The 12,901-nt window shown below is 36.9% G+C and overlaps 1 long non-coding RNA gene across 1 annotated transcript in view; it reads left to right on the top strand.

Annotated features, from left to right (window-relative positions):
- The window catches only part of LOC139791815 (uncharacterized), a 70,705-nt gene extending 63,664 nt beyond the window's left edge, over positions 1-7,041 (top strand). The window contains exon 3 of the long non-coding RNA XR_011724032.1: positions 6,258-7,041. This is a non-coding gene — a long non-coding RNA (uncharacterized lncRNA). The remainder of the gene's footprint in view (positions 1-6,257) is intronic.
- Positions 7,042-12,901: the final 5,860 nt, after the last annotated feature.

Genomic DNA, 12,901 nt, shown 5'->3' with positions numbered 1-12,901 from the left:
GCAAAGGATGCTGAAATGATAGGGAAAAAAAAAAAGTGCACGCATTGTTTCAGTTCAGCTGTCACAACCAGGTCTCAGTATACTCAGAGCAAGAGTAGAAACACACTGCTTCAGTGAGAAAAGAACATTTCAAGAGCTATAAAATACATGGCAGGCTATGATATACGGTGAAACCATATAGTATTTTTGGACAAGTGATGTTTAAAATGGGACAATCTAAAGAAAAGGAGGAAGATTCTCATTGCTGAAACAGAATGGATGGGGAGATTCTTAAAAAGAAGTCATTAACAGCAACTCCTTATCTCAGCCACAGTTTTATAAGTAATATTTGCAATCACATAACTAATCCCACCACTAGCAGGATTTCAAGACATGTTATAGGCAAGAAGCTGAAAAACAACAAAGCAGGAGGATATAAAATCACAGTAGAAATACTAGAAGTATTTGACTCACCTCCCTGATGAAACTGATAAATGTGCTTAATGAACTCAAGGAAGGCAGAGAGGAAAAACCTTTCTAAATAATAGAAATAAGGAAACATGAGCAGGATACTGAGATGGTGACCTCACTGACTTCAGCAACTGGAGATAACTTGTGCTGCTCTTCACCACAGCAAAAAACATTTCCTACATGATCCAACACATAAATAAATATACACAACTTATAGAAGCAGACAAATTCTGTTTGATAAATAAAAAATTAGGTCAACTATTTTTCCTTTAAACATTTAACCTGTTGGCCTCAGAACTAGTCAACTGTACTTCCAAAACTATACACAATAATACTATAATACTGTAGTACACAATGCTATACACAAAAATATCAAAACAAACAAACAAACCAACCAAACAGAAAAAACCCAAACCCAAACTAGTAAAAAAGCATTGGATCAAAAAAAAAAAAAAAACAAAAACAGCTAACAAAAAAAAAAACTTTAGTGAAACTCATATAACAAAAAGTAGCAACATACTGGTAGGCAAAAACACCAGAGAAAGATAAAATCTCAATTAACTAGGTATTTCTGATTAAACAAGTTATTTTAATCTCCTAACTTGAGACTCTGGCCCTAAGAGTTCACAGCTGAGCTTACAAGTTCTTAAACCACCCCTATATTACGTTCTGATATGTAAGGCAAAATTACAGTGAAGAAATGACTGAATATGTGAATGATTACAGGGATGTTTTATGAAGCATTCATGAAGGAGGTCTCTTAAAATTCCTCTTGGGGTTTCTACACATTTCTACATGTAATTTTTATGACATATATTTTCTATTAACTTATCACTCTCCCTCTCACTTGTACAGGACCTGTATCTACAAGAACAATATTTGTTTACAGAAGGCTAACACTCCTTCTCTTGCAATAGTGGACTAGCCTGTTCCTAGAAATATGAGTAGAAGGACCACAAGTAAGACAGGATAGACCCAGACAGTAAACTTGACCAGTTTCTAAAAGGAGAATACTTTTCTTAAGCTCCATAAAGTTACCTAAAAGTCAGTTCTATTTAATTTTAAAACTTTGACCCAAAATCATACCTACAGTATTTTAAAAATAAAATATGTAACTTTATTATAAAAGTTCAATAGCTATATATTTTATATTTCTTTCCATTACATTCATCAAAAAGGCAGACAAGGACTTGTTCAGACCCATGCTTTGTAGCTAATAAATCAACATGGTTTATTGTATTTATTATATTTATTATAAATCAACCCTACCCATATAACCTGAAATAGGAATTCTGTGTCATATTACCCTACATTAATCACTTTGGATTCAATAATTTTTATATGTGTGCAACACCTCTACAAAAGGTTGGTGACTACAACTTAAAATAGAGCATTATGAATACTCTGAAACAATACATTTGAGAATCTGAAATGATTCTGTCATTAAAATATGTTGCTTGAAGGCTCTTATTCAGTATAGAAATTATTAAAGCTAGTCACATACTTAAAAACAAGCTTATGGACAAATGTGTTAAGCATCAGTGGTTAGTCACACTGTGACACTGCAAGTGAAGTAGAAGATGAATTTGAAAAAAATTCTTATTTTTATGTTCCACAAGGGGCAATTTATACATCTATGAAATCAACAGGTTTTTGTAATAAATGTAAATCTTAATTATCTAAGGAAAATAAAGTTGAGAAAACGCTCAAGAGATAGCAGAAGAAAGCTTACACTGAGTAGGCTTTATCACTTCAAGTTTTGCTCCTATTTTGTCTAGATATGCAGACTTCTTACTCTCAAACTGCTGAGCCTTTGGGAAGATATGGACAATACTGAAGAAAAATTCCAATGGGAATACTGTACACTAGTGGAACCTGCATAAGGATAATATTGACAGGACATCCTTCAAAGACTAAAAACAGTGGCCCAAAAGAAGTACTTGGGTTTTAAAGAAGATTAAAATTTAAGCAAGAACACTCTATTAAGGATGTGAAGCAAATACATGGTATTTAAGGAATGCAAAAGGAAAAGAAGCTGAAATCAATACTGAACATCAGACAGAGAGTATTAATCCAGCTTTCATATCTATTCAACTAGTTTCTCAGCCAGGAAAAAGTGACATTGCTTTGTTGACTCAGGTGAAGCCCAGAGACTCCTAGAAACTAGAGATTTAGGCCCTTGTACATTTTGATATGTTGTGTTTAAATTAGATGAAAGATAAAGAAGCGCTAGTTACTAGAAAAAGGGAGCAAGTAAAGGGATGACAGTAATAAAAAAACAGACACAGAGGCAGAAATAACTGTGCAGTAATTGTTCTGTAATGTTTATTGGGCTACATACTCCTGATACTCTGTAGCCAGGGAGTTGAATAGGACTGTTCCAACAACAATGCAATCAAAAGGCAGTAGAGGCATGTAGTAAATTAACAAAAAGCTGCAATTCCTTTAAATGAATAAATACATCAGGTAAGTAACTCAGTTAGTTACATGGTTAGTTGTGGATGTTGTGGTAAAAGTCTCCAAAGCTTGACCTGATACTTAATTCATTATCATGGGAATGGATTATGGAACGGGAAAGCACTATGGGAATCAGCTACTGTTGATTCACTCATCAGCAGTGTAAAATTAAAAAAAGCATCCTAGTTATACTTAAGAAGCCATAATACATTCAACCCAGTCAGACCCTACAATGTTTGTGGGTATCATAGTCACAAATACAAAATGAAATGTAGATTAAGCATTAAAACCACATAACTGCATTCAAACCCACACGACTGCATGAAACTTGTGACATCTCACAGACACTGAGAAAAAAAAAAAATAATCTAGAACTGGGTAAAAAATCCCATTACAAATACTTTGCAATGATCAACCAGTAAAATCAAAACAATTACCCAAACCCTGAAAATGCTTGCACTTGTGAATAACATTATGCATCAATAGTCAATGGGTTTGCTCTCATGCGTAAAATTACTCAAGTGTATAAATTTTTCAGGGTTGGGGCCAAGCAATATAATGCTAGACAACAGAACCCAAAGACAGTTGGCAGCCATTCAGGAAAAATGCTGGGGGCAGCTGTATCAAAGCTGCAGAGAGCTGGGTAAAATTAATGAAAATATATGAATGAAAGATTCAGAAACTCCAGATATTTTAGAGCCTGCACAATGTCACTTTGCTTTTACAGTTCGTATGGTCTTCAGATTGAAAAAAAAAGGTTAAACCAATTACAGCAACAGGAAATAAGGCAAATTTTAATTGTATTGTATAGAATGCTCTAATAATCTTAAAGGGAAAAAAAACATAAAAGAGGACAATGACACCATAAAATAACAAGTCATGTATTGAGATTTACCACGGGGGTTTTTTCAAGTAAAGGTTGATCATGGCTGTTTAAAAATAGATAGAAAAAGTTCAGTTGATGAGGAAGAATTTAAAATATTAACATGGTCACAGCAACCAAAAGATGGCACAGCAAAGAGCAAAATGAATCCACAGAAAATGGTGTCTGATCAAATTAAAGATAAAAAATAATTTAAAAGAAATATTAGAATGTAAACAAATAAATTTAATGCCTAAACTGAAAAAAAAAATTACAGTCCACTTGTGACAGAGGCCTGTCTCATACCACCTAGGATTTTTTTCACAACTTCAGCTTGGGGCTTATAGTTTAGTTTTTCTGTATCTCTGCACTGAAAATGCATACTTCTCTTCAATGACTGCATTAAGAGATCAAATAACAATTTCTGACACATAAACAAAGCATCTTAACATAGGTTGTGTTACTACAGTTTGGAAGAAGCTGCCATAGAGTAAATCTGAGGAACTGGCAGCCTTTAGTTGGAAAGAAAAGTATAAAAGAAAATATAAGGAAAAAACCCAAAACAATATAATGCTCTGAAAATATTGCTTTTCCAGAATTAAATGTATTACACATCTTAAAAAAAAAAGTTCAATAATACCTTTGCAACTGTAAATACAGTCTTATAAAAGGACAAGGAAGGATCAGTAAAATAAACCAGAAGGATCCAGCTTGCATATTAAGACACAGTCAGTATGTCTAGAAAAAGGCAAAAATTAGCCTTGGATGTTTGTCCTATACTTAGCTAAATGGTTGGATAGAACAAAAAAACATTCTGGAGACCTATACTGAGGTTATTTTCACATTTCAGGGTAGGCATTCAAACATGAATATGAACTTTTGTTAAAGATGCAACAATGAAGTAGGGTAAGATGGTGGCTACTACAGATATCTTACAGTGCAAGCATGCTTTCTGTCGGGGGAAAAAGTAATGGTCATGAGGATTTGACCTGTAAAGGACTTCCATGTTGTATGGCAGCACCTACAAGAATTTTCCCATTTAGTTAGGATCCTCACTTTTGTCCTCTGAGTTGTATTAATTTTGTCTGTAAGAGACAGTAAAGTTAACACCCTGCTGCGTGTCAGATCTGATTCACAGGCTAGGCAATGGGATATGAAGAGGGCACATCAAAAGTCCACAAAGCTCCATAATCTCAGTCATTCCCCAAACATTTATTTATGTAAATAGACTTGGAAGCATGCCCTGAAGATCAAAAAGTAGTGGTAGTGAAATTACTTCTCTTAAAATGAGCCTGAGAGGTTCAATGCTATTTGATGACTTAAGAAAAAGAGCTTACTGTTTCAGACATTAATTAAAACAAAAATTAGCATTACTCTGCCATTTACTTGAACCAAAACATGGTCCCTCATACCAGTATTTCCAACAGTGGGTAAAAAAAGGAACAAGCTCCCTTTGACTAGGACCTGTGAATAGTAAAGGCAATGTTTTAAGTTTACTTTCTCCCTTTCCTTCAGCCCCCTTTTGAAAGACAGTCTTGACATTATGATCTAGAAAAATTGCCCCTTATTGATGATTCAGACCAGAAAAAAATCTCAACCACCATTAGCATCCCGTAGGTTTTAGAACTTACTATCCTTCTTAACTTTTCCACAGGTGACCAAAACCCACCCTTCTCTTTATAGTCATATTTAGAACCAGATTAAACGACATACTTACAACACTTATCTTCACTTTCTAAACTATGATTCAGTCTAGGTTTTTGTAGGAACCCCAGCATATATAGCAAACAAACTGCCAGAACTAGGCAAAAAAAAAAAAAAAAAAAAAAAAGAAACACTATGACACTATGTTGAAAAGAAAAAAAGAATTAGAGAGGGAGAGCAGAAGACAGAAAATCAAGTTAACAAGAACTGCAGGTCATCTTAATGGATTATAAAAGTGGGATGTAGAAAATAATTAATAACGAGCAATGAACTACGACTAGAGATAGATTCCCTGCCTCTCTCTGGGCTGGCATTAACTGCCATTATAAATTGAGGAAAGAATTCCCCAAATAATTGCAAATAGCCACCAGAGATTCTGCACACCAGCTAAGATGTGTCTGTGGGCATGGTAACAAAAGCAATTTCTTACCAAGCAGTATGCTAACCCTTTGGGACCCTTAATGAATCTGCTTTGTGGTAAACTTTTTAGGAATACATGTTACAGAGATTTTTAAGTGTGTTGCTTTCTGAACTATCTTATTTCCATAAAGTTCTTTTGACTGAAATTAATATTTAATTTTATTCAAAAGATTGCTGTAGCTCAGCTTTCACTGCAAGACTCGTTTTGGTATAGGGGCAGCTTTTTACAAAGTGTTATCTACAGTTAGAATTTTATTTTCGACTGTATTTTAACTGAGATGTTCGGGGGTTTTTTGTTTGGGTTTTTTTTTTGTTTGTTTGTTTTTCACTGCTTCATTGATACGTAACATTTAATCTTTTCCAGAGCCAGACTGCTCAGAAATTATTCTTTTCTGCTGCTTTCCGTGATCTTTGAGCGATTCCAGCTACCCATCACCATTTACAGCCTCTCCCCTACAGAGGGCACCTTTGCCTTATTGGAATCGCTTCTGCTAAAGAGATCATCAGCGGTTGTCAGAAACATGAGTGAGCCTTAAAGCGAGATCAGACTTCTCACAGATGCAAGGACTTGGTTTGCTTAGTCTTTTTTATTAACCAAGCTTTGTACTCTAATTCACCAGCGAGCAATAGCAGTGTTACATTCTGTATTATTATAGTCTCCACGAAGAAGGAAGGAGACGAAGATTGCCAGGATTTATATCAGAGACCAATGAGTAACGAGATGAAGTAAGGGGCATAAGTTTGGGGTTCTTTTGTTTTTTCTTTTCATCAATAAAGACTTTGTCACTAACAAATGTTGTAAGGTGTGTAAGAAAAATAATGTCTGGGGAAAAACAAGCCATAGAAAGAAAGTCAGCCACTTCTCAAATAAATCTTTCTAATAGACCTTTAATTAGTAATTGCTATCTGAAAGCTGTTCAAGTGGAAGGAAGGATTTTTTTCTCTTTTGTAGGGTTAGACTATCCAACTGACAATAAAGTTCTTATTTGGAAAAAAAATATCAATTGATTGCAAGACTGAGCCAAAAAGTAATTTTCTTCTTGGTTTTTTTCCTGTGCTATTATTTATGAAGTGTCAATTATATCATTCATAGTATCTGCTGGCTCCAAATAAAACTACCAATACTTTTCTGTTACATTTTTTTTTCAGCTCAGCCTGTAAAACAGTCTTCCTTTACAGGCTGCTTCACTAATGTGTTAAGACAGATGCAAACGTTCTTGATTTGTAAATGGCAAAGTAAAAATTCTAAAGAATAATCTTTCCTCTGTCATTTTATATCTGTCTGACTATTCAAAACAAGCTACAGCTATAAAAAGAAGTGCAAGACATTGCATTTATGCAACTCTCAAACAGGTCAGTACTATGTTAGTTCATATTAACTGGGGGGAAACACACAAATATATGCATCTGTCCCTTTGCATAATGCTTTTTTTATGGTGTTCCTATCAATAAAAGTTACAAATAGCCCTATAAATTCAGCAGCAGTCAACCTGTTGCAAGAAGATTCTAACTTCCCCAGGCTGGTTTGTGGCACTGATATTGACTGTAAAGAAGCTAATACAAAACCCAGCAAGGAATGTGCCCTCCCTTCTGTAACATTTTTCTAGAAGTCTTTTATAGAAAATGCATTCATGTTTACATTTTCAGCTTCAAATACCCAGCACAAAAGCACGAGAGCACAAAAAGCTGAATCTCCAGTCCAGGCTGCTAAATTAATTAAGCAGACCCTGTATAACTGGGTGATACTTTAATGCCATGCAAAGATTGTTTTAGGGAGTATTCTAGCAAGCTCCTCCTCTGTTATAATTTTACTTCCTTTTTATTTTCTAATTATAGGCCAAGGCTGAATTCTTCACAAATTAAGGAAACTTTTTTTTTTCCTTTAAATATTTCATTTCTTAAAGTCAATAGGAATGCTGCCTATGTAAAGATTGCAAGATCAAGAGTTTGTCCCTATAGAAGTGTCCAAAGAGAATATATGTTTCAAGAAATACTGTAATATAAAACAGTTCAAGCTATATTTGCACTAGTAAATTAAGCAGTGTCAGGAACGTTCCCAGGTACTGGAACATGATGATCTATAATATAAAGCTGTTCGAACAGCCCTGGCACTCTTTAAACATCCTAAACACCAAATCCTGGGTGATGTTTGAGGGAGCGGGGGGCTCCACGTCCCAGAGACCCTTCTCAGCTGGCAGGCTGCTGCTATTACCCTCTTTTGGACAGAAGAGTTTATAAATATTGCATAGGAACGTTCCCAAGCAAGTTTAATTCGCTAGTATAAATGTAGCCTCCAAATCTGTATTTACTGCAGCCATTATATGTCTCTGTATTTAAAAGTATTCAGCTATTGGCCCTTGCTTGTAAATTGTGCACTGAGTCCTTAATTTATATCAGTAGGAAACAAAACACTCAAGCAAACATTTTCTTGATTATATATACTGTTGTATACATTGTTTTCCTTGTAATTGTTTCAGCTTGACAGTAAAAAATAAAAGTTAGAGCTGTTAAGAAAATGTTTGTTTTGACTACAGCTTCCTGGTTGTAGATCGAAGAGTTTAAAACAAAGCAAAAGCCAGAGATTAACATTTTAAAAAATATCTAAGGCACTTAGGAGCCCCAGTTTCATAACAGGACAAGTTTATTAGTGGAGAACAGAAGGTCTTCGTTAGCAGTGTGAGGTACCCCATGATACTGAGAATGAAGAGGCTGGGCAGCCCTAGAGCAGCCGTGTGGCTGAACTTGGTCCTTAAAAAATTTGACTTTTCTCAGACAGGTGACATAAACATTTACCTGAGAGGTATGAAAATCTACTTGGACGTTTTTCACCCCGTAGTACTGTCAACTGCCCTAAATTTTCCAAAGAACCAGAAAAACCTTCACCATTGCAAGCCTCCTATTTGATTGCTCATGCCTGCTGCTACTGTGTGGGAACCCTGGGCTTAGTACTTTTGACCTGTGGAAATGGTGGAAGTTGGATTTGTGGAAAAAAGGTTTCCCACTCTGCAAGCGACCTGCCTAAGTGGTTGTTAGCTGTACCACAGAACAAAAATAGGGATGCAAGAGCAAACAGCCCCTTTTCAGCTTTAGCTTGCTTGAAGCCCCACTTACGTGAACATGAGGACCCAAGCAAGGACTGCTTCTCTTCAGGCATGGACTCCCTTTTCAAAATAAACAGCAACACTGAGATTTCAGCTGTCATCTATATGTCCAGCAAAGGAAACCTATACACTTAGTGAATTGTGTCAATATGAGCTTATGCACCAAAGGATTGAGGCACTCACCAATTAAATCAGGCGACAATTGGTAGCATAACACCTGACTATTTTTGTGGATCTTAGTGGCCCTATCCAGCCTCATGTGTGAAAATGGAATAAGCCTCAACTGCCTGAGCAAGATTGTCAAACTGAAGGGTGTAATTAAGCAGAAGCACGACAATTAAAACTTCTTCTAACCAGCTAGATTAAAGCAACTTGGATCGTGGTAGCTCGTTTTTCTTGCTTTGAAGTTTATATTTTAAGTTCATATTCACGTGTTTAGGAAAACAAGTTTTAATAAAACCAGCTTGCTACTACAGACTAAAAAATACTTTGTAGGGATATTGGTTTATTACTTTAACTCAACTCCTTTTATATTTTTACAGTTTTCTTAAGTTAATTTCTTGTTTTAATGTAGTCAGTGATTTTCCTCTAACAATCCCTTTGATTTTTCCAAATTTGACATTCAAATGTGGTTTTCTTTTTTCTTATTCTCTCTGGTACTTTTGTGACTCAGCTGCTTGGATTTCTGTGTTAAGCACCTATTTACAGATTTACACGTGTGTCTAAAGCTAAGACTGTTGTAAGGAATTGCTGTCTTAATAAGTCTGTTTTGGTTGGATTAATATTCCAATAATTTACTTTGGATAAACACTCAAGTGTATTAGCTTAAAGTCCATACTTAGTATTCATACTAATAAAATTCAATTGCATGTATATCACTGGACACAGAAGAGGAACAGGTAGTGAAGTTTGGTAAATTAGAAATTTTTAAAAAATAGTCATAATAAAAGTTTTTTTTAACATTATCCATGAAAATCAAGACCATATGTTTAAAGGGAACTTATTTTGGCTGTACTATCCCTATTACAGCTTTCATAAGGATACAGAACCTTTTTTTTATCATTTATACCTATGCCAAGTATTATCCTTTTTAAAAATAAGCAGGGTTTTTTGAAATGTGAAAATAGATTTGCAAAAATCTCTCCTACAAATTGCTTTCAACTACTTTGGTATTGAGTGTCTACCGTATTGATGGTTTTGTTGACAAATTTTTGCATAGCAAATATATACAACTATTTGAGACCATATTTACACGCTTATTCTTAATGAAAAAATGCATAGCAGCAATAAAAGGAGAAGATGATACTATCAAATTAAGAGGTGGAGAAGAGGCACACACTAATCCTGGCCGGCCTCTCATCATCCACCAGATGATTTTGGATACTGAGCCCAAGTTATTCTAGAACACATTTGCAGTTTTTCTTCTTGGCTAAACAAGGTCTTAGTATCTCAAGAAGTTTACACACTGTGAACCAGTGGTTTACTGAAAGCTATTAAACACTGAGTTAGAAGATGACAGGACCAGTCCATTGCCACTTACTTGAGCCCCAGTGTGTGTGATATAATTCAAAGGTGACTCTTACAACTTTGGGAATCCTGCATGGGAAATCATATTATTCTGGCCACCACTGTAAGTTCCTGGATCTGGCTGGGGATGATAACCAGTATCCCGACACACAACAAACAATAAGCAAAGGCTCAAGACATTCAGTGCCACTATGGGAGTGTATCTTGAGCTTATCTACTTGGTATCTTCAACCAAGACAAGAGCAAGTGTGTGTCACCTTACTTGCAAAGTCCATTTTCATCTCCAAGGCACGGCGAATTTCTAAGAAAATCTAAATGCTACCCACTAAAAATCTCTGCACGTGATGTATATATTAAAAAAAAACAAGCTAACTAACAAAAACCTAACAACAAAACAAACAGAAAACCCCAAACAACTGAAAATACACAACCCAAGAAGAAAGAAAGGGGCCTAATGGAAATTTCTCACAGTTTTTCCATAGTTTTGCATATCAGGTGGGTATCCAACACTGAAACACGTATATAGCACTGCTCCTGTTTCCTATCAAGACTTCACAGCCGAGCAGCCTCTCCAATTCCTTTCACAGTGTCAGGGTAAAGGCTCTGCTGATGAAACACTTGCTCCATTCACACACCTCCTCAAATAGTGGAGGGTTTATGAGACGGGAAGAACCAGGGAGAACACAACTTTTCCGTTTTCAGCTTCTGTTTAGGAAATTAAGAAACGAACTCTCGTTTAATCAAAGATGGCTTTAAGCCTTATTTTGTCCGCCTCTCATTCTTTCGTGCTTGCCCCCACTTCTGCCCCCGTTTCCTTCCCCTCGGAGGACATTTCTCCCCAGGGTCGGCCCTCGGGGGGTGGGGGGAAGCGCAGCCCCCCCTCCCCCAGGCACTAGTGGGCGCTGCAATTTCTGTGAAGTTTCACCAAGATACGCTGTTCCAAAGTGCATCAAAGCAGTCACTGGGGCAGAAGGGGCTGGGGGGGCAAGAACTATTGCTTCAGTATAAGACTCCGTCTGCGTGCGCAGTCTCCGGGCACTTGTCATTATTTTACGTGACTTTGCTATACTGGAGCTGAGCTGGGAGAGGTCACTGAACAAGCAAGCACCAGACAAGGAGGAAAATCACTGCTTTTTTTTTTTTGCTTTTTTTTTTTTTCAGCCTGAGTTACAGCTCAGGGATAAGGTGTCGATCTAGTTATACGACACAAAACATCCATGAAGTCACCAAGAAGCACAGCTGAAAACTGTAGGAAGAGCTGTTTACACGCCACGTTAAATCTGAGCGTCTTTCGGTGAGGTTGGCGATGTAACTTTGTTTGTCTAGGCTGGAGTGGGTAAAGAGGGGGCCATCTTTAAAAATATCCTCCTCAGTGACACGTTTCGCTCTTGCTATTTAACAAAGAAGGGATATCCTTGGTACTGTGGCAAAAGACACGCAGAAAAACCTCGGCACACTACCCGAGCATACTTAGCAACTTTCAGACTTTGTTCTTCTTCTTTGCTATCTAAATACAGCAGACGTAAAAGGGAGATAACGCTCCCATGCAAATGAAGGTAGCAGTTGCTCGCCCACTCTCCGCTTAGGATAGTGGAAGACGCACTGGTTTCCCCTAAAGCAGTTTTTTTCTTTTTCCTTTTCTCCCAGTAGCCTCCTGCATGTAAAGCGCCAGCGCATTGTCCTCTGACAGCTGATGCTTACCGTGCCGGTGCGGGTATTGTGTTTCAGCTCGTGGCACTGGAAAACCTTGTAACTTTCTTTTTGAACTTAAACTGCTTCATTCATTTATGAATGACTCTCCGAAGAACTATAGTGACCCAAAAGTCGACCCATTTACAACACCCCTCCAACCAACCTGCTCCTCTCTCCGTCGGGGCTTTGCTACAAGAAGGTCCTCTCGGAGCGCGGGCGGGTAGGAGGAAGCTTGGGGTTGGGGGGGGGCTGAGGGAGTCCTCAACCAGCCCAAGTTGTATCGTAATTAAATTTTATTTTATCCTACCGAGGCATGCAAAATATCGAGTAAAATACAAGTTTAAGTAATTTGTTTGTATTCTTATCTGTAGGAACTGGAAATTAACAGCCCCGCTAGTTTACTGTTAAGCCTGGAGAGCGAGAGATTGCTTTGCAAACATTACAGTTATTATGTCTGCAGTTGGTACTCTTTGTATAAATTATTGATCAGCCATCTTATTTTTCTTTCTGCTTAATGGATATTATAGCATAGCCGTTTACACGCTATAGTTAAGGTTGTGTCAGCACTTCCATTTATAACATCCCCCTCTTAGGGAGAGTTTATAACTCGGTATAAAATCCCGCTCTTGACTGAAACTTTTCAAGCAAGGACTCGGACTTTTAAGGGTTCTCCCTCCTCACTTCCCGC

The sequence above is a fragment of the Heliangelus exortis genome, chromosome 1 (genome assembly GCF_036169615.1).
Source record: "Heliangelus exortis chromosome 1, bHelExo1.hap1, whole genome shotgun sequence".
Classification (NCBI taxonomy): Eukaryota; Metazoa; Chordata; class Aves; order Apodiformes; family Trochilidae; genus Heliangelus; species Heliangelus exortis.
This window is presented reverse-complemented; position numbering and strand designations above follow the sequence as displayed.